At 42.7% G+C, this 25,265-nt stretch overlaps 1 long non-coding RNA gene across 2 annotated transcripts; it reads left to right on the top strand.

Moving 5' to 3' along the window:
• The first annotated feature begins 16,161 nt into the window (after positions 1 to 16,161).
• LOC121041052 (uncharacterized) lies at positions 16,162 to 21,545 on the top strand. 2 transcript variants are annotated; one of them, XR_005795541.1, is made up of 3 exons: positions 16,162 to 16,219; positions 18,603 to 18,748; positions 20,418 to 21,545. It is a non-coding gene; the product is annotated as an uncharacterized LOC121041052 (long non-coding RNA). The 2 variants fall into 2 exon arrangements; XR_005795542.1 differs by having other exon boundaries at positions 18,582 to 18,748.
• The last annotated feature ends 3,720 nt before the right edge of the window (positions 21,546 to 25,265 follow it).

Genomic DNA, 25,265 nt, shown 5'->3' with positions numbered 1-25,265 from the left:
TTTTTTAGACTATTCTTTTTAGTTAAAAGAATACAATCACAATATCTAAAAGTGGCATTTTCATTTGTTTGCAAATATTAATTCTTCTAGTTTTTTGACATCTTCCTGCAGTGAACAGAACTTCCAAAACAATATTGAACACATATGAGAACGGTCGTTTTTCTTTCTTTCTTTTTTAAGTTTATTTACTTATTTTGAGAGAAAGACAGTGTGAGTGGGGGAGGGGGAGAGAGGGAGGGGGAGAAAGAGAATCCCAAGCAGGCTCCACACTGCCAGCACAGAGCCTGACGTGAGGCTCAATCTCACAAACCTTGAGATCATGACCTGAACCAAAACCAAGAGTCGGATGCTTAAGTGACTGACTCCCCAGGCGCCCCTGGTCATTTTTATTTCTTACTGATTTAAAAGTGAAAGTTTCTAACAGGAGAAAGGACGTTGAAACAAGATTTGACATTTACTTGGAATTGATGGTGTCTCTTACTAGCTGGAAACCCAGAACAAATCCCTCAATTTCTCTGCACCCCAGTTTCTTCATCAATAACACATGGATATGAACACTTACCTCTCAAGGTCATAGGAATATCTGAGACATCAGATGTAAAGTACCTGGCATGCACGGCATTTACTACATTTTACTTCCATCCAGAGTGCATTATTTATCTATTAAGAGAATCTATCTTTCTTTTCCTAAATTTGTAATGTTTCTATTATAAGTGGGTATTCAAATGGATAGTTCTTAAATGTACTGACTTTGTGATTAAAATCCAACTTGAGGGGCGCCTGGGTGGCGCAGTCGGTTAAGCGTCCGACTTCAGCCAGGTCACGATCTCGCGGTCCGGGAGTTCGAGCCCCGCGTCAGGCTCTGGGCTGATGGCTCAGAGCCTGGAGCCTGTTTCTGATTCTGTGTCTCCCTCTCTCTCTCTGCCCCTCCCCCGTTCATGCTCTGTCTCTCTCTGTCCCAAAAAATAAATAAACGTTGAAAAAAAAAAATCCAACTTGAAAACCACTAGAGTGTTATGTCTCCTGGCATTTATGACTTATTTCTAACCCTTGAAAATACACTTGTTTCATAATTATGCAATAAATGTTTGCTGAATATTGTATTGAATGAAAGAGCTCAGTTAATTTAAAAAAAGCAAACTAAAATTATTTGTAGGTAATTCACGAGCAACAGTTCACAGCCAAATACCACTTTCTTGGTCAAGTCTGGCAAAAGGAACTTGAAAACCTAGTAAATACACAAATACATACGTATATACTTACATGTCCGCATTATACATATATATGTTACTCAGGGGCAAAGTTTTTCAAAGAGGAAGAAAAGTTTTGCTTACTAAGGAAAAAATAAGGAGACTTAAAAAAATGTTTTACTTGTATTAACATACTTGAAAAAATTCGTGAATTGGGTTAATCAGTACAACTAACGGAGAGCGAATTAAATCAGTCCTTACGGTTATATTTAATTTACATTACTTTTGCTCACCACTAGCATTTATTAACCTAGGATTTCACCATATCACATCTTGCCTAAAATATCTACTGTTCTAGTTACTTTTCTTTTGATGACCTGTATATAATATTGACAACCGTGCTAAGACCCAGTGGGGAAAAGTGAAAGACCATAAGGGAAAGTAAAAAGCAAAAGGAGAAATACTATGGATTACAAAACTTATAATCTGTATATTTCCCTAGTAATGATAAGACACCGTACAGCATTTCAAACAGTTAGTTTTCCCTTTGACTGTCTTGCATTGAGTGCCACCCACATACCAAACAGTTTCCCTGCACTTATTCCTTTAATTCTTATCACCACCAGGAGATACAGGTACTACCTGCTTCTTCTCCATTTTAATGATGAGAAAACTGAAGTTCAAAGAGGTTGAGTTACTTGCCTAAGGTCACATCGGGGCTTCACACCAATGGAGGTGAGGGTTGAAGCTAGATCTACCAGACTTTAGTTCCACACTCCTACCCCTGTGCTATGCAGCCTCTCCAGGAGGGACCTCATTTGTGGGTCAGTGGTGTCCTTGTCTGGAAACAAACACAGTCACAAATCTATCGGCAGCAGCAAAGTGAGCCCTGGACACTAAGCTTCGTCTCTGTTTCCCTCATCTCGTACAGATGGACAGATTTGATATGTCCACACTCTTATCTAGTAAATACAGATTCCAAGGTAGGAGCTACCTCTGGGAGAAGAGGCCGGAGGGGGTGGTTAGATGGTTAGAGCCACGGGAGGAACACACAGGGAGATACAAGTGATGGATAATATTCTGGTCCTTAGGTTGCATGGTGATTTCGTGGGTCATCATTATATTAGTATATTCTAGCATGTGTCAAATTTTATATAAAAACGTAATTTTAAACTATTAAACAAAGCAAAAAAAAAAAATCCTCAAAGGTACAGAACGTGAGGCAGTCAATTAATACTTTCTATTCTCTCTCCCCTGCCTCATTCTACAGTGACCAGAGGTACATAAGCCAGGCCAGGCTCTTGATTCTTTCCTCCTGACGGCTATAGCCTCCTGAGAAGAAGCCCCAGGAGTTTCCAGACCAGATTGTTTTGGAAATTATTCATGCTAGAAAAGAATACAAAATGTTTTTCTTTAAGAACGAATCCTCCTTTACTCAAAGTGTCACGAGGTGAAAGACAAAAGGAATTCGAGAAACAGCCTGTCTCACTGTCACTGGTTCATAAAGACTTCACTGATGGGCTAGGACCATGCTTCATTCCTCTTACATCACCCCCAAGCACCCAGGGCAAGGCCTTGCACTTAGTAGGTGGCCAACTGCTATTTGTGAGTCCGTGTCTAAATGCATGAGTCAAGTTTCACCATTTCCATGGAAAATTTTAAATGTCACTCTTCTCAAAATTTGACCATGCTGCTCAACCTACTAAAAATTTCATACAGAACCGCCCCCACACACAATCTTGTATGAATATCCCCTGTGTTCCCCCAAATCCTTTGTGACCTAACAACTGGTATTTTTAATGCCCCAGCATTTCCTGAAGTCGAGCCCTCAGGAAATGGTTTTTGCAATAATGACCTCACTCTCCCCATGTTCCCCTTACTCGACCACAGAATCCCAGAATAGCTGAACAGGTGTCCAAATACCTAGAATTACCCAAGAAGCTTGACAACCTGTCTTCTGTTTCCTATCGAAGTCACGAGGATAACCTCTTAGCCTTTGGAGTTTGAAAGGAATGTGCCGATGAGCAGGACATACCCTCAGTGGTGCTTTATTTATATACAGATACAGTTTATCCCTAAGCCTGGCAAGTGTCTCCACACACCAGAACTAAATCATTAGAACATAGTGGTGAAGGGTATGGGACCAGGGTCCAACAGCCCTGGAGATCAAATTGTGATTCTTACAGTAACTATGCGGTTTCAGGCAACTCACTTAGCCTTTCAGAGCCTCCATATTCTCATCCGTTAAATGAGAATAATAGAAGAAACACTTTCCTGGGGCGCCTGGGTGGCTCAGTCAGTTGAGCATCCGACTTCGGCTCAGGTCATGATCTCATGGTTTGTGAGTTCAGATCCCGCATCAGGCTCGGTGCTGTCAGCGTGGAGTCCACTTTGGATCCTCTGTCCCTCTCTCTCTCTCTGCCCCTCTCCCACTCACGCTCCCCCCCCTCTCAAAAATAAATAAATATTTAAAACAAAGAAGAAGAAACAATTTCTTGGAATGTTGTGAGCGTCAGTAACATGATGCTTATAAACTGCTCCTCTGTGGTCTGACAAACCATAAATGCTCAATATTTGCTAACGGTTATTACTGTGTCAAATTTTCCCAGACCTCAGGCCTGGTCAGTCTCTCTCAGACATCATGTACTGCTCTGTGGTCACTGTGACCACTCCGGGTCTTCCGGTGTCCAGATACCTTCAGAAATTACCTGGCCCAACCCATTCTCAAGCGCACTGCCTGAGAATCAGAAACCCAGGGAGACCAAAGGGTGAGAAGAGAGGTGATAAAACCACCTGGCCTCACCCAGCCAGGTTCAAAGCAAACAGAGAAGTTGCCACATGAGAGTGGGAAGGAGGTATTTACACAGGGAGGCTCCTTTGAACCGTCACGATAAAAGTCCACACTTCTTTGGGAAAGAGTATGTTTGTCTTACAATTTTTCTTGAAAGAGAAACCCAGCAGCAAAGACAATGATGAAAATGGCAACTTGACTATGGGAAACAGACTCCTGCTATTTTCATCAGACCATCTGATAAGCTTCCCAAGGGACTTTTCTAGGCTGTGCAAACAGCACAGGACAGGGTAAGCCTCAAGAGGACGCCCGGGGCAGCGGCCAAGCTGCAACTGCCCTGGAAGTCAGATCGGAAGAGCTCAGACACGAGGGGAGAGAGGGCTGGATGCACACAACCCCCAGCCACCAACAGGGCGGCCCCGCAGAGGGACACACACAACACTGCCCTGGAAGAATTGCCCCAGGGGTGCACGTGTGAAGAAAAAGACCCCACTGGCGCCGCTGGGAAACACAGTGGCAGTGAGCGCACGCTGGCCCTGGCAACCAGCAGCGGACTGGCTCAGGCCGAGCAAAAGCTTTCTGCACACATGGCATGAAAGCAGACCCCTCAGTGGCTCAGGCTCCGGGAAGGTTAAGGATCAACAACAAAAAGACATTAACCCTCTTCTAAATGGTATGTCATAGCCATCAAACGGCGATGACAGGCCTATCAAAGGAGCAGCCCATATCCGTAGGCTGGTGGGAGGCGCTCTCGGCAATTGAGACACATTGGCAGGCCCAGGGAGGGGAACACAGCCCCTGGGGTCTCTGTATTTATGAAGGGCAGCATTTTGCATAACAAAAGTTCCATGTGTAATCTTTACTTGGCATACTTCTTTCTGGACCCAAGAACAAGAGTTATTCTCTGTCCTGAGGTCCTAATTACTGGGAAGATGAAGTGGCTAAAACCTCTATAAATCAGCAAATAGAATTAATATGATGGACAAGGAGCCCTCCAATTTACATCAGGAGATCTGCTCCGTGTGAGTTTGAGCTTGTTATGTCCGCCATCTGCACTTCGGTTTCCTCATATATAAACCTTTTCTTTAAGGGGACATCTTGTGAGTTCTTTGGAATACTCCTACCCTAATTTATTTATTTTTCCCTTTTAAAATTTTTAGTTGAGGCTCAGCACACATTCAATAAGGCATACATACAAAGAGATACATTACTCTTACTTAGAATTTTATACCTTTCAGAGAGTGGAAAGATGGTGATAGGGAGATATTGATTCTCTCCTTGTATCAGCATCAAAGGCCATTTTATAGATGGACAGGCTAGATCATCAAAGGCACAGAGAATGCGTCAGTTATATCACTCAGATTAGAATTCTCAAGTCCTTTCATCAAGATAAATTCTGCACAGTAAAGGAAACCACCAACAAAACTAAAAGGCAGCCTTCAGAATGGGAGAAGATATTTGCAAATGACATATCTGATAAAGAATTAGTATCCAAAATATATAAAGAACTTATAAAACTCAACACCAAAGAAACAAATAATCTAGTAAAGAAATGGGCAGAAGACAACAGACATTTTTGCAGAAAAAATATACAGATGTCCATAGACACATGAAAAGATGCTCAACATCACTCATCATCGGGGAAATACAAGTCAAAACTACAATGACACATCACCTCACACCTGTCAAAATGGCTAAAATAACACAGGAAACAAGAGATGTTGGCTAGGATACAGAGAAAGGGAAACCCTCTTGCACTGCTGGTGGGAATGCAAACTGGTACAGCCAATTGGAAAACAGTATGGAGGTTACTCAAAAAGCTAAAAATAGAACTACCCTCCAATCCAGTAATTGCACTACTAGGTATTTACCCAAAGGATACAAAAATACGGATTCTAAGGGAATCATCCTGATATTTATAGCAGCGTTATCAACAATGGCCAAATTACGGAAAGAACTTAAATGCCCTTTGACTGTTGAATGAATAAAGCAATTGTGGTATATATATGATGTGTGTGTGTGTGTGTGTGTGTGTGTGTGTGTGTGTGTGTGTGTGTGGAGAGAGAGAGAGAGAGAGAATTGAATATTGCTTGCCCATAAAAAAGAATAAAATCTTGCCATTTGCAATGACTTGAATGGAGTTATAAAGTATTATGCTAAGCAAAATAAGTCAGTCAGAGAAAGACAATGCTGTAAGATTTCACTCATATATGGAATTTAAGAAACAAAACAGATGAACATGGGGGTGGGGAGAGAGAGAAGGAGAGACAGAGAGAGAGAGGCAAACCAAGATAGACTCTTAACTACAGAGAACACACTGAGGTTTGATAAAGGGAGGGGATGGGCTACATGGGTGATGGGTACTAAGGAGGGCACTCATTATGATGAACACTGGGTGTTATATGTAAGTGATGAATCACTATATCCTCCTGAAACTAATATTACACTGTATGGAATTTAAATAAAAACTTGTAAGAAAACCATATTTTGAAAGCTTGGCATCCCACCTAAAATTGGAAATTTACATTATTAAGAAATTAATAAAAGGAAATTATTCAGAGAAGAAATTATTTCTTAGTGGCTACTTGACAAATAGTTTAGTATTAAAACATAACCATGCCAATAAATACATACTTGTAATATCATTTTGACTAAAAAAAATTATTTGTATCATGTATTTAATCAATTAAATTAATTTTAATTTTTAATTTTTGTAAATTAATATCACTTGAATTTAACTTCTCTTCTGTTATCTTCATAAAAGAAGGACAAGAGCTAGTCTATATATTCAGCCTAATAATTGCTCATATATATTTATGTATCATGAATCAGGTCCTCTGAAATCAAATTCTCAGTGGTAAGCAATGATTATTCTTTAAGTCTCATGGATTCTCTTCTGAGTTCCTTTCTGTTTAAAATCCTTTTAACTTTTTTCATTAAAATATTAGGTCAAAAAAAAAAAAATGAAGAAGAACTCCTAAGTCCCGGTTCATAATGGCCTGTCTAATGTTTAGTCTCAGAGCATCTTGCCGTGATCTCACAGAGCAGCTTTCCATGATGGAGACACCCTTACTTAAATTAGGGTTAGGAGTGAAAAGAAGTAAGTGATTGTTAGGTCCCAAGCAAGTGCCTTAAAAAGATAAATATGAGTCTGGGAAATTATGACTCCCTTTGACCTTCAAGATCTGCCATAATTTATAGCTATTATTATTGGCTGCTTATTGTATGTTAAGCATGCACAGAGTTTAACATGGATTATCTCATTTAGTCCTCAAAATAACCGATGAAATGGATACTCATAGTATCCAATTTTACAGACGAGGAAACTGAAAGAGTAAGCTACTTTCCCCAAGTCATGAGAGTGGCAGAGCTGGGGTTTGAATCCAAGCCCACAGATGTTCCTGTGACATGATTTGGTTTTCCACAAGCCACTTCCCCCTTCTCTACAACCAAGGCAACTCCATGCCCCAGGAAAATGCACTACCCAAGCCAGATTGCTTGCTTCACTTCTGTCTCTGTTGGTTTAGCCTCTAGGTTGGCACCTCTTACCCTCCAAATCTGTCTTTCAAGACTGAATCAAACACTACCCTCTCTCAGCCATATTCTTCTCCGAATCCATTTAAAACTGGTCTGTTCTATTCATCTGAGATCTTTGTCATTTTTTAAAATGCGTATGCTATGCATTCGTTCAGTTACCCACACATTTATTGTTCTTTCTCCTCAAATAATTGTCAGCTAGTAGAGGACAGGAATCATGTTGCCTTTTCTTTTCTTTTCCTTTTTTTTTTCTATCTCCCAAGTTACGGATGGTGGTACAAACATTTTAACTCAAATAATGTGCTTCTTACAATGGACACAAAAATTCTATGACTTTAGAGCCATACTTTGTATGTGTTGGCTAAATTTTCCTCCTCATTTATTTCCGAAGCATTCAACTCCCTCTTCCCCAGAATAAATCATCTTTAAAATTTTTTTCCCTTGTTGGGCATCTGGGTGGCTCAGTCAGTTGGGCTCAGTTCAGGTCGTGATCTCGCCGTTTGTGAGTTCGAGCCCCATGTTGGACTCTGCTGACAGCTAGGAGCCTGAAGCCTGCTTCGGATTCTGTGTCCCCCTCTGTCTGTTCCTCCCCCACTCATTCTCTCTCTCGCTCTCTCTCTCTCTCTCAAAAATAAATAAAGCTTAAAAAAATTTAAAAAAAATTTTTTTGTCCCTTGCAAGGCCATAACATTCTGTTTTGCACCTTTTCCACATTAAGACATTATGTGTGTGAAAAACATGTTTTGATAAGGCAAGAGACACGGGATAACAGCATGTTGCACTTTACAAGCAGGATGGCATTGTTTGCATGCGAACCAGAAAACCTGCCTGGTAAATGAGCAACTTTCTCAGGCTGCTGCTCAGCCTGGTGTGTGGACAACTTAGGGAGAGAAGGCTTTAATTGCTTTCATAAAGTAATACCCACCCCCTATTCCCTTTGGGTTGCTTGCTTATAGTCTGAAATTGCTGAACAGGTTCTGCAGGTTTTTCCTGCCCATTTGCTGAGCTTGTATCAAGAAAGGAGAGTCCCAGGTTCACCCAACTGTAAACAGTCTCTTCCAAGGTCAAACTGGAGAGACTGCACAACAATGGGGGGGGGGCCCGGCGGGGGGGGAGGGGGTGCAGAGAGAAAGGTTTCTGGATGTAACATAGGAGAGAAACATATTGTATATGTCCTACATGCCTGGACTGAGGAAAAAGTGAACAGGAAACAATTTTGGAGAGAATGATGGTCAAATTGAATTCTGGGGTGCCTGGGTGGCTCAGTCGGTTGAGTGTCCGACTTCAGCTCAGGTCATGATCTCACAGTTCATGAGTTCGAGTCCCATGTCGGGCTCTGTGCTGACACCTCAGAGCCTAGAGCCTGCTTCGGATTTTGTGTCTTCCTCTCTCTCTGCCCCCCCTCAGCTCGCTCTCTCTCTCTCTCTCTCTCAAAAATAAATTAAAAAAAATGGATTTCTTACAGTTTTTTGGCAAAACACGAAGGTCAACTTTTTCAAAATAATTAGACTTCTGACCTTTGCTTTATCTACTGCCACAGCCCCAAAACGTTTTCTGTCATTATGTAAACATTATTTGAAGTTACAAAGAGCACAAGCACAGCCTAGTAAGCTAGATATTAACATAAGATAGTTAAGGAAGTCAATGAGCCAGCCGGGGTTAGGTTGCCTTGAAATAAACACCTGAGACAGAGCTCCAAATTCACAGCTCTGATACACTCAGTTCACTTACATGGACTGGGCACTACTTTGCCCCGGGCCCCAGGGACATCACTGGACAAGTTCCGCCTCTAGTCTCTAGGTGCCTGCATTCTGGGTACAGTGATAAACATGGACACAGCCACCAGGACACAAGCCAGTCAGACACAGAGGACAAGGAGGAGAAAAACTTTTTTAAAATGCTTTAATTTAAAAAAATACTATTCGCTGATTATGGGTCTTTGTTTGGGTTTGTTTTGGTTTTTTTAAGTCCAAACACCTAAACTTCAGGCCCACTTTTGCCTTTTGCTAGCCATGAGATCTAAGCCCACACATCACCAACTGGAGCTTGGTTTCCTCATCTGTAAAATTAGAACATTGGGTAGACCAGGGGTTAGTAAATAACATCCTGAGGGCCAAGTCCAGCTCCAACCTGTTTGGTAAATAACGTTCATTAGAACACACCCATACCCATTCATTTACATATTCCCTATGGCTGCTTTCATTCCATAGCTGCAGAGTAGTTTTGACATAAGGTTCATAAAGCCTAAAATATTTACTATCTAGCTCTTTGTAGAAATGTTAGCTGACCTCTGGCATAGACCATCTCTAAGGTCTCTTCCAGGGGTTCACAACATTTTAGGCAGACAGATGAAAGCACTTTGAAAGCTGAAAATAACCACACAAATGTAAGGAATTATCAAAAGCTGCATGCTGGTTCCAGGAAGAAACTAATTTCGCAAGTTTATTCTCATGAACAGCAAATGTTTATTCTAATGGGTCTCAACTCTGGATTCATATTAGAATCAATTGGAGAATTTTATATATATATATATATATATATATATATATAAATATATATATATATTTATATTCATATATATATAATATATATATTTATATATATTATATATATAATATATATAATTTGGTGGGGGTTTTTTGGTTATATCAATGCTCAGGAGTCAGTGTCTAGAATTTCTGATTTAGTTGGTATGGAGTGAGGTCCTAGTATCAGCATTTTTTAAAAGCTCTCCAAAAAATTCTAATAGGCACTCAAGGTTTTAAAAACACTGATTTATCAAAGGTTTGCACACAAAACTGTGATTTGTTTTGAGAATATAAGAAGCAGTCCTTCAAGTAATTTTCAATCAAGCTGACACATAAAACAATTAATACATTGCCATGTATGAAGCAAGCAGTGTCGGTGAGTGGTCCCCAGACTCAGATCTGCAGACTTTTGCAGAGCTGACCTGCATAAGAATTGTCTTCAAGAACTCGTTAAATATATAGGTCTGGGGACCTTAGTCCCAGAGATTCAGATTTGATATATCTGGGGAAAGATCTAGGCATCAGTATTTTAGCAGCTACAGTGGTGATTCCAATGAGTAGTCGGGTTTGGGAATCATTCTCTATACAAATTGTCCTTTAGGGATTCAGAATAAGACACAGAACTCCTAAATCTAGGCCCCACGTCTTTTTCTCTTTGACTCCCTGAGGCTCCTCCAGCCCCTAGAATTTAGTGAGTATTTAGTAAATGTTTAGTAAATAGAAACTAATTCAGGGAGTGACCAGTGAGCATTTTGGTGGAAACACCAGACAGACTCTGGGATTTAAGCGTGACCTTGAAAGAGATGAGACTCATGTTCTCCATATTTAACAACCATCAACTACAACCTTCCCCACCTCTCCCACATTCCTATTTCACTACCAATCTGACCAAAAGATCATTACTTTGGAATCACCAGGCCACTGAAGCTCCCTTATTCAGACTGAAGTCCACATGATTGCTCAAACCTTTTTTTCTGGGAATAGATCTTTTATGCCAACTGGGCAGTGTTACTGCCCCATAAACCTACCTTCTGTCACTAGCTTTGACTGTCAGCACTGGCAACGATTAGACAGGGTTGCAAAGGGTGTTTTTACAGTCTGTAGGGAGACGTATGGAACATAAATAAACACCGCATCTCATTACAAAGTCTTGAATGTGCAAAACATTGGTCCACATGTCATGATTAGATAAGCGCCTGCCACACCCATTAACTTCAAAGGGAAATTGAAGCCAAATTTGGGCCCATATGCTCCTTTTCTGGACATTTAAGCAAGTCAGATGGCCTCTATTTTCACATTAAGTTAATTTCTGAAACAGCCTACATGATTGTTATTGCTCAAGACTATTAATAATTCCCCCCGGTGGCCTTCCCCAAACATGCTGTGAAATACTCTCCACCTACAATTTCTAGGGTTTCAGATGAGCCTTTGGCCACACCCTGAACATGTTCTTTTTAAATGAGTGAATGACAGCCTCACCCTCTCCCACAGAAGAGAATAAGGTGTGATGTTGATGCACAAAGACGCCTGTGTTTTGTGTGAGGGCAAATGATTACTAATGTGGCCAGAATAAAAACGAAGGTTGACACTGGAGGATTGAGGTAATGGGCAAGGAATCTCTAAAGAAGAGGGCTCTGAAAGCCTCTTTGTCTCAATCCGTGATATTCCATTGGCAAACTGCCCTACACACTACATCACATGCAGTTCTATACATCAGTTGTTCAAGGCGGGAGGCTGTTTGTAGCCTGAGAAAGAGCCACATTCAGAAACTTTGTTGTGCCAACATGAGGCTACTAGGACAAAGCAGATCCCAAAGTAACGATCCATTCAATGAGATGCCCCCCTCTGGCCAGGGCACAACTTAGGCATAGGCACGGGGAATGACTCACTACGTGGAATGGGGTCAGGGGCCTAGGAAGACCCCCTCTGCTCAAATATGTCCTACTGCTTAAGTGTTAAAGGCCCTGGAATCCCGTTATGAGAGCTCAGTTCTTTATGTCCTTGCTGTCACAGAGGTATGTGCCACAGAGGGGACATTAGGCTGGAGGGCTGACATGGGCAAAGGGACATTTGGATGAAGGAGGCCCCAAGGGGAGGCCAGAAGTTCTCTCCAGCAAGCCATAGTTCAGATGGTAAAGAAAGTGAAAGTAAGTGTCTTCTTGTCTGAAACAAACTGATTTCTCTCTCTCTTCCCTGCAGCGTCTGAATCTGTGGACATTGAGCCATGAGTGGAGGGAGATGCATTGTGATTACAAGGAAGGAGGCTATGCATTGATTACAAGGTCCATCAATTCTTTCAAAAAAATTTTTTAATGTTTATTTATTATTAAGAGACAGAGTATGAGTGAGGAGGGGCAGAGAGGGAGGGAGACACAGAATCCAAAGCAGGCTCCAGGTTCTGCGCTGTCAGCACAGAGCCCGATGCGGGGCTCGAACTCATGAACCGCGAGATCATGACCTGAGCCAAAGTCAGACGCCCAACCAACTGAGCCACACAGGTACCACAAGGCCTGTCAATTCTTAAAAGCAGCAACTGAAGCCAAGGCAGCACGAGCCCCCCCACCCCCCCCCGGAGGAGGATAGGTGGAACAGAGGCAGAAATTCCACTGGGAAGGATTTGACATGTTTTGTTTGTTTCTTTATTTTCCGTCTTCCAAGACTGAGCATATCCTGTGACGCTGTGTGGGACCATGGAGAGAACTACCACCAGCCCGCTCACCAGAGAGCCAGGACAAGCAAGTTGTGAAGCCTGAACCACAAAAACCCACCCCAGGTAACCAGGTAGGTGAGTGGTTATCCAGAAGCACAGGTAGAAGAAGAACTGTGAGTGTCTATCCAACTCTGGTATCTATATAATTAAAGATCTCCCGTTTCGGGAAGTTCTTTTTTTTTTTTTTTTTTTTAACATTTATTTATTTTTGAGACAGAGAGAGAGAGACAGAGCATGAACGGGGGAGGAACAGAGAGAGAGGGAGACACAGAATTGGAAGCAGGCTCCAGGTTCTAGGCCATCAGCCCAGAGCCCGACGCGGGGCTTGAACTCACGGACCGCGAGATCGTGACCCGAGCTGAAGTCGGACACTCAACCGACTGAGCCACCCAGGCGCCCCTGGAAGTTCTTAATAACGTTCTGTGGTAGGAAAGTTTCTCCCATGGTTCAGATATACCCAGGAGAGCTGTTGCTCAGCAAGAGGCTATGAAATTCATTACCTAGAGCAACACGAGAAACATCGCATAGATGATGTTGTATCATCTATGTTAAACATTGACCTCTCAGGAGATCTTTTTTTCCGTCAGATATTCACGAGGTAGGTAATACTTCAAAATCGTCAGCATTTAGCATCAAGGAGATTCTTTCTAGTGACAGACTGGGCCCAGGATTGAGGTTACATGTTTTAGTAGAAGTGACACGGGATATACCAATAAAGGAAAAGTAAGGGAGAAGGGTAGCTTTGGCTATCTAAGCCCAGTCTGACACAAAGTAGAGCTTTTAAGCACTTGCCATGAATTCTACAGATATTTACTGTGCACTAACAATGAGACAATGGCCCAGGCACCTAGGAGGATATAAAGATGTATAAAGGTACCGATGCCACCCTCAACTAGCTCAAAATACAGTGGGAGAAACAGCACAGGTAACACTTTTAGGACACAATTAGAAAGTGTCATCAATGGGCACAAGGACCCTCAGCATCAGCAGAGTCTCGGGCCCCACCAAGAACTTCCAGACCCATATGCGTTTCACCAAAATTCCCTAAGTGTTTGGTAGGCACATTTGACAAATGATGCTTTAAACCGAAACGTCTAGGACTTCAGAGAAAGGGTCTATCACTCATTTCAGAAACCAACGGCATGTCCGTGGGGGACTCCTGTCACCCTGCAAGGGAGCTCCAGACGTGGCTGAGCTCTCACTATGGGCCATGTGAGGGCAGAGGAAAAGGAAAAGCAGCCGCCAAAGTTCAGAAGAGAAAGACTCCACAGTTTTTCTCAAATATGCTTGGGGGATGGCAGATAGACAAGTTTTGAAAGCATTTAAGGTGCTAGTACGATGGTCACAGAAAAAAATTCTGGAAACGGAGGTGTGGGCTGACTGCAGAGTCCCATAATCACCCTAATCTCTGATTTCATAATTACACAAAGGAGTGCAAGCAGAGCGATGTGGGAAAGATTAAAATGGCAGGAAAGATGATCTTTAACTTCTCCTCAGTAGGGTGACTAGAACCTCGGTGCCCCCATCCCTTCTTCCCGTGGCAGAATCTGTGGGAGGCTCATGTGTGATCCTTACACATATGGGCTTGATCAAGGAGGAGACCTAGGCAGCCAGCGGGACTAGGGGTCCAGGAAGGGCCCAACCCTGGTGAAGAACAGTGGAAGCTTATCATGTGAGCAGAGAACTCACAGGAAGGTCGGTGGGAACCTCAGCCGGAGCACATGCATATGTTCTGGGCCTTACCCAGGGCTGCAGACCAGAAACTCAGGGTGTGAGGCACTCTTTTTGGTTCTGATGCACGGAGCCCAGGTACCTGTCCCACGGGCACCATACCTGGAGGCCCTCTGCTTATGACTGGACTCTCGTCCACGGCTAAAAGCTGACTTATGAGCACTTACGACGTGCCGGGCACAGATCTAAGTGCCTGATGCACTAAGTCCTTAACATGTATCTACAAACACCCTATGGTTTAAGCACAATGGCTGTCACCTGTTCACAGCTACGAAAACTGACCGACAGAGAGATGTAGTGGCTTGACTAAGGTCACCCTGCTAGTCAGAGGCGACTCTGGCATTTGCCTCTATGCAGTTGACTCCAGAGGCCACACTCCTAAGCAGTTGCTTCTCCGGGAGTCTTTCCTATCAGCTTACTCTGAGGCTGAGAGAAATAGTTGCAGAAAACCACCGTCTGACTCCTGAGTAGTGCCCATTCTCTGCTACCTGACCTACCTGCTCGCAGTATGTCTCATGCTCACCGTTATGGCCACTAGGGCTCAGTCTGCTTCCCAGCTTGCACATCGTGGCTGCAGTTTTCAGGGCTGCCTCTAGATCAGGTTATCTCTTCGGCCCTCGTTATGTCTCACGCTTGTGTTTGTCGGGAAGCTGGAGAGTGTATTCTTGCAAGTATTTGAAGTTACAAGAAATGTCTGCATCTAGAGTAATAGATGTGTTAGTGAAAGGAAGGCTCTCAAAAGGAAGGACAGAACTGGACGGTATGCCTTCATAGGACAGCCCAGGGGACCAGAGGGGCCTGCCAGAGGAAGGGATCCCGAGGCTGATGGAACTGACAGTGGGAAGATGACACTGGGACCTCTGATGTGGCGGTTGGTCCTTTTGCCACTGTCAGTCAGGGGTGAGGATACAAAGTGGCAAGAAGAAGTGGGAGGGGAAAGGGGTGATACAAAGTTAATCCATTCATTTGTCCATTCTTTCATTCTACACGTATTTATGTGTTAAATGCTGGATCTCTGGCCTCAGGAAACTTACAGGCTAGTTGGGGACCCAGAAAATGAGCAAAGCAACAGGTCTTTTCCTGGGGTGGCTGGGTGGTTCAGTCGGTTAAGCATCTGACTCTTGATTTCAGCTCAGGTCAGGATCTCATGGTTCTCGAGTTTGAGCCCCGCATCAGGCTCTGTGCTGATGGTGCCCAGCCTACTTGGGATCCTCCCTCCTCTCTCTCTCTCTCTCTCTCCCCCCCTCCCCCTCACTCGCTGGTGTTCTTTCTCTCAAAATAAATAAACATTTTTTTTTTTAAAGCCAACAGATCTCTTCCTTCTTTTTTTTTAATGTTACAGCAGTGGAAGAGGGGAATTCTATAAGAACACAGTATAGGAAAGAACCATCTGTTAGAGTTTCAGGAAAGCCGTCTCTGAGCTGATGACTTTTTATTTATTTATTTATTTATTTTAACTTTTTTTTTTGTCTTTTGGTTCTTTTTTTGGGACAGAGAGAGACAGAGCATGAACGGGGGAGGGGCAGAGAGAGAGAGGGAGACACAGAATCGGAAGCAGGCTCCAGGCTCCGAGCCATCAGCCCAGAGCCCGACGCGGGGCTCGAGCTCACGGACCGCGAGATCGTGACCTGGCTGAAGTCGGACGCTTAACCGACTGCGCCACCCAGGCGCCCCGAGCTGATGACTTTTTAAAGGAGACCTGCAAAATGGGAAGGAACCTGTCGTGCAAAAGGTAGGGGGAGAAGGAGAGGGAGAGCATTTCAAGGAGAAAGAGGATATTGCTTCTCTGGGGATGGCAGTGAGAATGAGAACTGAGAAGGGGCAGCATTTACTCCGGTTGCCTGGGCGACCTCTGATTGAGCAGCGCCTGCTGTCTGGAGAGGATGAGAAGGGGCGAATCTGCGGTAGGAAGTGGGGTTGGTGGGTGCAGCAGTCTGTGTTAGCAGCAGCAGGGCGGGATGAGCTTGGGCTTGCTATTTCAGGCCATCCGCATAGGCGACTTTCAGTTTCCATCCAAGCCCGCCTGGGCAGGTGCATTCCAGAAGCACCAAAATCACGCCGGCGGACTGATTCAACCCCAGTTGGCTCCCTACCAAATTCCCCGCGGTAACTATTTGACACCATTTACTTAAGCCTCTGCCTCCCATCCCCCGCCCTCCCTGCCAGATGACTTTTTCTTCTTCTTGTCCCACATTGCGGCCACTGGGTAAAGGGCCCCTCACCTTCTCTCTGTTCCATCTCACTATTTTTCTACATCTTCACCTTCCTTGTTTGGGAGAGGAATGTCTTCATTCCAAAAGTGACTCCAACTTAACCACGTGATCCGTCTCCTTTTCTCTCTTCCGTAAACATGTCCCACCAGTCACGCTCTCTCTTACTTATTTAATTTCTTTCTCACTTCCGCCGTGTATCCCTAAATCAACAGTTTCCTCGAGTCTCCCCTCTCCTGAAGGCTTCTCACTCAGTCTTGCTTATCTTTCTCGCCAACCTCCCGCTTTCTGGAACTTTACAGGGGGACCTGCCGGCTGGATCACTGATTTCTCCTCCTAGTGACCCCCTCCTCCCTCCGCCCTTGTTACCTGGCTTCCCCACCTGACTGTGTGTGTGCCTTTGTCCTGCTGCATACATGCCCCTGTCAGGTTTCCAGACAGGTTCCTCCCTCCCCCTGACCCTCACTTGAAGGGCCCCCCGTGTCAATCTATAGAAGCGCCTTGAATCGGGCAGGGGAGACATAAAGGTAACTCAGCCAGCCCTCTGAGATGTAGCACTAGCTAATCCTTGCCACTGCTCCAGGCTTCGGGACTCAAGTACATCTCCATGCAAGACCATCTTGAATCTCCTAATGTGAACCCAGCTTTGCCTCCAGCGCCGGTTTCATTTTCGTTCATCGGATCCATTGAGCATGTATTATGTGCCAGGCTCTGTGCTACACAGCCCACCACACGTGATCTCACACTCCTCACAGCACCCCTGGGGATCCCTGCACAGCCCGTAGACCGTGTTGCAGAGGTTTTGGGAAATTTGCCCAAGTTCACACAGCCGATAGATGATGGAACCAGGAGTCAAATCCAGGCCTTCTGACTCCAGAGGCTGTGCTCGATAGATAGTTCTACTTTCAGTCGAAGAGACACTGGGGGGCTGTGTGTGTGTGTGTGTGTGTGTGTGTGTGTGTAGGGGGGTGGGACGGGGAGGGGAGGGGTGATGGCGAGAAAGCTTCCTGTGATCCTGCTACCCAGGCCAGATTCTCTGGTCCTGATCAGCTGCTGCTGATCAGAAGCTGCTATTATCACTCACTCCTGTGCCCCCGTCACTAGGCCTGTGGGGACTTGCTCTTCCTTCCTGCTCTCAGCCTTCTGATGCTGACAGCTGTACTGGAAAATCACATGTTAGCTGCTGCCATGCTCATGAGACACAGAGCATACGTGCTACTCTGGACTTCCTGCCCACTCTGGCCCACGCCTGCCCCTACGCAGGGGGCTGGCTTACTTCCAGGCCGGGGCTCTTCTCGGCCTGTTTTACCTCCGAGCATATAACTGAGCACTCTCTATGCCGCCACGTCAGCACGGCGTCTCTCTCTGGTTCTCCACGACGGAGCTCATCCTTCATACCCTTTAACTCTTGACTTAAATCCGTTCCTTTAACTCTTGACTCAAATCCCCCTCCTGGGCTCTTTTCTCAGCCTGCGTTAGATTAAGATCGTGTCTCCCGTGTCTTGTTGACCTCTTCTGATATGTAATTTCCTTTTATTTTTCAAATTAGACCTTTGCATTGAACTAAGTAATTTGAACACACTCCTTCCAAACCAGGATGGTATGGGGAAACTGCAATGAGTAAATTTGTTGGGGAAAATGAACCCCTAGAGAGAGAAATCTGTGAAGACGATTTAAAACAAACAAACGATTATCCGCATAATAATGGCCAATAACTAATGTTTTCAAAGTGTTTTGTGACTTCCAAACACCATAGTCATTGGGTCCTCGTTATTCCAAAACATGAGTTCTGTGACTCGCCGAAAGCAAATATAATGTGTGACAGGACTCAGCTCTCAGGCTCTGACTTCAAATCCTATCATCTTCTTAAAATGCTCTTTAAAGACAAGCATTCTGTCTTGTCAGCCAGCTCATCTGGATCATCTGAAAACCTCAAGCAGAAATTTCCCAGGTCAGCGTTATGTGCTCGCCAAGAGCGAGCATCTTCAAACAGAAACCAAAAACAATGAAAATCAAGCACACCAATGACTGCTGGTTTCTCTTCAGTGGTGGTGAGTCTTAATTCTTTCTCCTTTTTCCATGTGAAAAAAACTAAAACCCTCAAGGGGAGTTGTGGGCTTTCCAAGGGCAGAGCAAAGAGACATGAGCTTAGGAAATGAAACTTTGAGGAATGGCATTCTCCTTCCTCCCCTGTAACAATGCTTAGTGCGCATTCAGGTTCTTACATCTTTTTTTCATTATTGTATTCATTTATTTTGAGAGAGAGAGGGAGAGAGAGAGAGAGAAACTGAGCATGAGCAGGGAAGGGGCAGAGAAAGAATCCCAAGCAGGCTCCACACTGTCAGCACAGAGTCGGATGCAGGGTTCAGCCTCACGAACCCTGAGATCGTGACCTGAGTGGAGATCAAGAGTCAGACGCTTAACTGACTGAGCCACCCAGGCTCCTCCATTTTTTGACATCTTATATCACTGAATTTAAAGGCAACAAGACCATAAAAGGTCAGTTTCGTATTTAGTCCCCTTTATCCTCCTCCTGCTGCTATAGCAAAACTAAATATGCAGTGCACCAACTCTTTATAAATCTTATTTCCTACAGAAGAATGGAGTGTGCACTTTTTGAGGACATCAGTTCATTAAAAATGATGAGACAACTTTAGGGGGAAAATTAATGTAATTCTTCTTAATATAAGAAGTCTGTAGGCCAAATGAACTTCCCTTTCTGGCCTAATGTCATATTTGTAGAAAGAGTGTGGTGTAGATAGCAAAGTATTGAAGTGAGAAATTGTCTGCCGAATGAACCCGACTCCCAGCCAACTGACTCGCTGCCCCTCCTGACCGCCGCCCCCCTTGTATGGCTGGTACTTTCCCATCTTTCAGGTCTCCCTCAAATATCACTTCCCAGGAGATACCTCCTAAAATTGCTCTTACTCCATCACTTAACCTTCTTCCCCTTTATTTTATGTATCTATAGTATTTATCACTTTCTGACATTATATTTTGATCTGTTTACTTCTTTCCTGTCTTTCTCCTCTTACTAGAAGATATGACCTTTATGTGAATCTGTCTTAGTTATTGCTATTTCCCCAGAAACCAGCATGCTGAATTCAATTCCCTGAATAAATATTCAGGATGCCGCTTGCAAAACAGTTCTGTTATATTTTTCTCTCATATGTTGGAGAAACTAAGATTTGGATAATGTTACGACAAATAGGAGACCAAAGTTTTCTCATCGGTAAGGATTTTTCACTTCAGACACTACAGAGAGGGTCTCCTCACTCAGAACTTTTCTATTTTCTCCACCTTGCAAGCACAAGCACAATATCTAGGTGAGAAAGAAAAGTCCAGTAAGTCTGCGTCTTACCTTAGATGTCAAAGAAAGTAGAACAAAGACACAATTGTTCCACATTTGTTGGTGGGATTCTAATAAACTCAGTGCCTCACACCCACTCTGTGGATTCTTCTAATGGTTCAGTTTGGTCCTTAAACCTTTTTTCTTTTCAGAGCTTAGAAAGAAGGAAAGATACACTCACTAATTCAGCAAAAAGCTCCAATGTCACATTTCTGAGGTTTCCTTTGTCATCATGCCTAAAGGAATCCCTTCACCTTTCTATCACTTTCTAGTTCGTTACAGCCCATTAACTTCTCTGTAGTATTTATCTCTATCCAAAATTGTATTTTTGTTAATGTCTTCCATGTTCACTGTCTCATTCTTCATGGTAGAATATCAGCCCCATGGGAGCAAGAGGACCACTGAGACCAGAACCTGACTTCTCGACCCATGGAAAAGCCTCAACAAGCATCTGTGGAATAAATGAAGGAATAAAGTTGCACTGGCTCTCCAAAATCTTCCCTGATAAACCTTCCCTTCCTGACTTTGACATTCTCACCTTCGTGAGTATTCTTTGCACTTATCAGCGTTCCCCCATCACCAGGACTTTGTTCGCTAAGGCTCTCTTCCCTAATGGTCATATAGCACCACCGAGTCTTTCGCTGCTTTATTATAGCAAGCTGACGTTAACAACACAAGCCTGTTTGTGATTATTTCATGCACTTGTATCTTGTGTCACCAGCCAAGAGAATAAGTTTCCCACGGGGAAGGCCTATGTCGTAGGCCAAGGGATAGAGAAGGAAGAGAAGGTTTGCGAAAGAATGATAATGAAGTGCATTTCTAAGATATTAAGCTTTACCTGCTTATAGTAGATGCAGGTAGAAATGTCTACTGGGCAGTTTATTTTTATGGATCTGACATCAGAAGAGAAATCTAAACTCAAATTGCCTACTTGTGATTCGCCAACATATGTTCAGGATGAGTCAGAAACTGAGTGCACAAGCTCACTTGGGTTGACTAGAGATGGAGAAGATAAGCAGTGAAGGGCACAGCCATGGTGCTGCCACCAGCTGAGGGCAGGTAGAAGGAGACTGAGAAGGAACCATGTCAGTGGTAGGAGAGGAACCTAAAGAGTTCGTCTCTGTGGGTGCCAAGAAAGTTGACTTTTTCAAAATGATAGACAATGGTCAATGGTGGCAAATGTCACAAAGAATCCAAAGAAAAGACCAGAAAATATCCACTGGATTTGGCAGATGAACACTGCCACGGCGATTTTAGTTGGGGCATGAGGACGGAAGCATGACTGGGAGGGACAAAGAATGGACTTTACTGGAAGATGAGTAATTAAGGAAAGTGAGTTCAAACTGTGCCCTTGACAAGCTTAGCTTTGAAGACAAGGAGAAAGATAGGTTGGTACCTAAATCAGGGCTTCTGTGGGAAATGAGTTGAGGTTTATTATTCAAAAGTAGGTTTTCAATTATGCATTCAAAATGTGTACAGTTTATTATATACCAATTATAACTCAGTAAAGTGGTATGTTTAAAAAAGCATGTTTTAGAATTTTTTTCAAAATATCAGTCTCTTCTGAGTTGAGAACCAAATTTCAAATTCGTGATAACATATTAAGGTATTTCCTGATATATACGTGAGAAAAGACAAGATAAGGAAAGCCCAGATATATGTAAATATTGCTGGTAAGCAAAGAAGAAGAAGAAAATCAATAGTTACAGAAGCATTTTTTTTTCTTATGGTAGAAAGAAAGAAGGCATTTTGAGCTGGAATATGGACCACCATAGAGAAAGGACTAGAATCATGATTATAGTTTGTAGATTATTGTAGACTTATATAAGAGGCTAGACATTGGGCTACCTTCTGACCCAAGTTAAGACAAATAAAAGGCAAATTAGGACCTCCAGAAAAAGCTTCAAGAGTCTCCTGAGCACAGATGAGGAAGATTTAATGTCATCAAAAGTTTATTCAGTATCATAATTAGAAAAAAAATGTATAGGGATACATTGAGTAGAGAAGGTAGAATAACATCTAAATTAAATATTTGTCCTTTTCCAAAGATTCAGCAATTGTCCTACCAGTGTGGGACAAAGATTGAAGGGAATAAAATGCCAAGGTTTAAACAATCACTCAATAGTCAGTAAACTCAAAGATGAGGCAAGTAGACAAAACTAAAGAGAAATACGAACTCAGTGGATGCTGTTTATTTAGAATGCAGCCATTTAGAATTTCTTCTATAGTATTTTCGCATGGGATAGGAAAATAAAAGACAAACAGAAAGCCAATAGACTAACTCCTAATGTACACAGTACTTTACATTTTCTCTAAGCATACTTTTCTTTATTGGATCCTTAAAATAATTCAGTGTTAGGCACTGTGCCAGAGTCTCCCCCACATTAGCCCCCAAGTGATATTTATCTTTGTATTTTCACACAAACAGACCCTGAGAGGTAATAAGTTTTTCCTTTGACCTGTCTTGTTTTCCACAACATTATCCAGAGAAGCAGATTTATCAGTGACTGAAAATGCAATAGAGTACACAGGGGAAATTGGAGAAGAGGCATTTTATATCCACTGAAACGTGTATAGTCACCTTATTAATTACCCAAAAAAAAAAAAAAAATCTAAGCACTAAAAATAAGTGACATGGTTACCAACTTACTAATTAGAGAACTCGACAGGAGGCTAAGTGATGTGACCATCTCATTCCAGATTGCAATTCATGATTAGAAAAGCAACTTCCAGGACCTGCCACAGAATTAGTGGAGAGTCATTATAAGCTGTTCTACAGCCCTGTGACCTCCAGGCATACGGTGGGAAGGGACGGTCATAAAAGCATGATGATTCACAAGACCTGACAAGATACTCAGCATCAATTTGGTATCCAATGCACTAGCCTCTTCAGTTATCCCTCACTCTTCCCATTTCCCCAACCCAATCTTGTTTATTCCCCGAAAATAGGAGCTAGTATTTATAGAAGCCTCATGATGTACTAACCATTGTTCTCAGCACTTTTCATGTACTAGTCATTTAATTATCACAACAGCCCTATGAGTAGGTGCTATTTTTTGCATATTCATTTACAGATGAAATGGCCATGACACAAATAGGTTAGGTAATTTACCCAGCTGGCACACGGCTGGTGAGTGTGAGAGCTGACATTCAAGCCCAAGCAACGTGGGGTTTGTTCTCTGTTCTCTAAAACTGCGAGGCGAGACTGTCTCCATTTTGCTTTCACATCGGAATCATTTCTTTTCTGCGATACTACAACAGCTTCTTAACTGGTCTCCATTAAATGCCTCTTTTCACATTATTTTTTTATTATAAAAATAATATACGAATACACTCTATAGGTAAATAAAATAGCAAAATACCATGAATAAGACAAAATCCCATTTGACCGCCAGCTGCACTCCCAAGTTTCTCCCCAAGTTCTGATGTGTCTCCTTCTAGATGTTTTTCTGCATATGTATGTGTCTTTAAAAATATGCAGTATGGTTTGATAGATTTTTTTTAAATGAATGTGCAAATTGTATCAAATTGTATTTTTCTATTTACCCATATGTCTTCAAGAGCATTCTAAATCAAAACAGTGTGACCTTTGAAAGAAGAGCCCATTCCCTCTCTTGAAAAACTACCCCCACCCCAAAATAAAGATATCATAACTCTGTTGAAGGGTTTTAGTATCGTTTTAGTATCAGTGGAATTAAGGAAAGTCCCCCAAAGGAAAAAAAAATTTAAAGGAGTAACAAGTTGAGTGGTAGCTCCACAGAAGGACGAGGAAGACCGTTTTATAGAAGCTAATACAGAGGTAAAACAATCCATAGGTTTTCCCATGCAGTTAGGGCCAGATTCAATTTTTGATAAAGTCTGTGTAGACAACCAGAACATTCTGTTTCCTTGTGCATCTCATTCCTGTAGCAACCTGGCACACTAGAATAACATTATGTGATCTAATGTTTTCATGGCTTGAATGTGTTTGCCTCTTAACTTGTGGACTATTTCTAGAATGTAAGCTCATGAAGACCAGAGTTACCTCTCTCTTATTTCCTGTTGCAGCAGCATGACCTAGCCCAGCACGTGGCATGCGGTTGGAACTCAACAAATATTTATTTGAATGAGTGAATGGAGCCCAAGGTGTATGGCTAATTCTGATTACCGAGGCTTCATGTATTCTATGCCTGCATTTTTTATCAAGCCCTAGAAAACAGGATGACTTGATCACCCATGGCCACGGCACACTGATCTAAGCAGTTATAGATCTACAACAGACATGAATAACAACTCATCGAAATAATACCCTCCGGCGGCAGACTAGGAAGAGCTTCAGTTTTAGAGCCAGTTAGCTGAGTTAACAAACATCTCCGCCACTTGCTTGCTGTGTGACCTTGGGCAATTTTCTTAACCTCTCTTCAGTTTCCTTATCAGTAATAACCAAGACAATAAACCTTTCAGGATTTAGCGAGGACTAGATGAAAAACAAAATGTGCTAAAGCATCTAATAACATGTGAGACATTGAGTAAGTACTTGGTAAATGTCAGTTCTCCACCTATTTCTCCTTCCACCCACTCACTGCCCCCTTACTAATAATAAGACTTAAGAGTTTATTTACCCCGATAAGTATTCCTCTTCTCTTGTTTCCATTTGTGGCAATGGGGGAACAATTTTTTTTTTTTCTTTTCCAGGGCTGACCTACTGTTCTGTTGGAATCAGTCCCAGGGTTTGGGCTCTAGAGATTGCTTTGGACTGTGAAGCATTATGAGTCAATTCCAAGTACTATAGCACGTAACGGCACTGGGTATTGAAAAAAATTCCAAATTGTTGTAGCTATTTTATGGAGTGAAATGTATATCCAGAAGTCTATAATAGAGTTACCAAATATGGTGTTCAAAAACCCAAAAACCATCCAAAAATGATTCATCTCCTCAGAGAAATAAATTGCTATGTTGAATATTAAAACAGACACCTTGCTCTTGAGTCTAAAGTTTTCTCCAAAGGTCTCACAATTATAATTTCAAAACTGAATGTGATTCAAAGAGGGAAAGATAGAATCTGTTACTTCCACCAGATTTAGACTTTCGCCCTGTGATACTCTTTACCCAAACCCCGCCATTTCTGCTACTCCAAATTCTTTTGAATCTACCTAAAAGCCCCTTATTTACAGAGTCTTGGAGCCTCAGCAACAATTGCATTTCTTCTGTCAGGTACACACCCTAACAAGTCATTCCAG

Source organism: Herpailurus yagouaroundi, unplaced genomic scaffold, assembly GCF_014898765.1.
Source record: "Herpailurus yagouaroundi ecotype Mexico unplaced genomic scaffold, PumYag 182, whole genome shotgun sequence".
Classification (NCBI taxonomy): domain Eukaryota; kingdom Metazoa; phylum Chordata; class Mammalia; order Carnivora; family Felidae; genus Herpailurus; species Herpailurus yagouaroundi.
This window is presented reverse-complemented; position numbering and strand designations above follow the sequence as displayed.